The 1,792-nt window shown below is 45.0% G+C and overlaps 1 long non-coding RNA gene across 1 annotated transcript in view; it reads left to right on the forward strand.

The window, feature by feature from the left end:
• The first annotated feature begins 66 nt into the window (after positions 1-66).
• LOC118477724 overlaps positions 67-1,792 on the forward strand; it is a 21,854-nt gene continuing 20,128 nt past the window's right edge. The window contains exon 1 of the long non-coding RNA XR_004858569.1: positions 67-918. This is a non-coding gene — a long non-coding RNA (uncharacterized LOC118477724). The remainder of the gene's footprint in view (positions 919-1,792) is intronic.

Below are 1,792 nucleotides of genomic sequence, written 5' to 3' on the forward strand. Positions count from 1 at the left end.
TGCTTGACGCACGTTTTATGTCACGTGTACATGCGTCGGCGAAGGCTCTTTCTGCCGGTGCCAAAGTCGGGAATAATTTCTGCATACCGTACGGCAAGAAGTGCTTCAGATTAACGATTGGTGTGTGTGTGTGTTGCACAATCGAACTCTATTGCTTATTGTTGTTAAAAAATATTTGTAGTTGTATAAAACTTTGTGATACGACGATATGCCAACTATGCGGAAGAGCTGAAACATCTGCTTTGAAAGCTTTCATTATTGTTCAACGTGGGGCCTACTCCGATTTTGTCGAAGCTGCCAAAGGTTTGGCCGGACGGTTCTCAGAATTCAAAGACTGAGCTAAAGGAAGTACAGAAAGCAAACGTCATACTGTGCCAGCTATGATTAATTGTCTCCAGGGCCGAAGTCTAAGAAACTTGTTTACAAATTGTGCCTCGTATCGACCTTCATCGCCCCGACTAACTTATCGTCAGCCAATGGTTGAACAGTATTGAGCTCACGCCCCCAGTTTGAGCCAATCGTTAAGCTCGAATTTTTGTTCCTGAAATAGATCTCCGTGTTCGACCACGCTGCAGAAACTAGCGGAAACTCGGTCAGCGGAGTCGTGTGTTGAGGATCAGGACAATCGCTGTGTTTGCTGGAGACCACAACGTAGATCTAGATCTAGACCTGAACTCACTCTCAACCCGCCACTGATGTAAGTCAGAGGTCAGTTTTCCATCTGGTGTAACAATACGGCTTCTGTGTTAACTAACCTGGTCTTATCTCGACTGAGTGTTGTGACCGGAATCGCCAAGCCAAGGCCTACGTGTGGATGTGGTTGTTTTTGAGGCAACAAAGCAACACCCGCCAAGTCCGCTGCCCCACAAACAGATTGTTGACAGTTGAGAGGGAGGGTGAGACTCACCAAACGCAGAGGTGAGGGAAATGTGGCCGTGTTGTTTTTTGTCTTTGTATTTTATAAGTTGGTACTTGATTTTTCTGAGATAGTTTCCCACTGTACAGTTATGTTGTATTGTTATAGGAGGTCTTATCTGCGGCAAAGGGTGCCCCCTCACCCCAATCCTCCACGGCCCTCAAACGGCCACACGGGGTCACGAAAACATCACAAAAAGTGGTGCCGACGTCATTCGTTTTATTTTCATTGTTGTTGGTTTGCGTTCTGGTTGTGTTTCTACTGGCTTACCAACTCAACTGACCGAGTAAAATTACTTACCAATGTGTTACAAACTAGATTCTATCACCGAGTGAGATAAACTGATGAGAAGGGTGGCAAAATAGTAGTCCTCTGGGCCTCAATTTCCATATATAATTGGCCCCGAAACCGCGAGTTCGAGACCCGTGGTTTAGATTAAAGGTAAGGTCATGGGTATCATACGAGTTTTAGTTAAGCTTTAGTAAGGTTTTACGATGCTCGCAACTGCATTAGGTCGTATGAGCGCTAAGGGGTGGATGTCAACAGAGAAGTCCAAACGGGAAATCAGCTGGTTTACTCTGCTCTCCTCTCTAGCCTCAACAGCTCAGTCTGCTTCGACTATCAAGGCACCCTGGAGATAGTTCACAAGAGAGAGTGACAAGCATACAAACAATGTAGAGTAAAAATGACGATAGTAAAGTAAGGATTAGGAAAGAAAAAGCAACAGTTCCCCCTATGTTGTTGTGGCACAGTATGATTGTAACATTGATAAATCAGCCCATTTACAATTCTACTGTGCATAAGAACATGTTAATATCCCGCCTTTGGGAATAGCCTAAAGACAACTTCAGTCAGTAGCACTGCCCTGATGGGGTG

Source organism: Aplysia californica, unplaced genomic scaffold (genome assembly GCF_000002075.1).
Source record: "Aplysia californica isolate F4 #8 unplaced genomic scaffold, AplCal3.0 scaffold00195, whole genome shotgun sequence".
Taxonomy (NCBI): Eukaryota; Metazoa; Mollusca; class Gastropoda; order Aplysiida; family Aplysiidae; genus Aplysia; species Aplysia californica.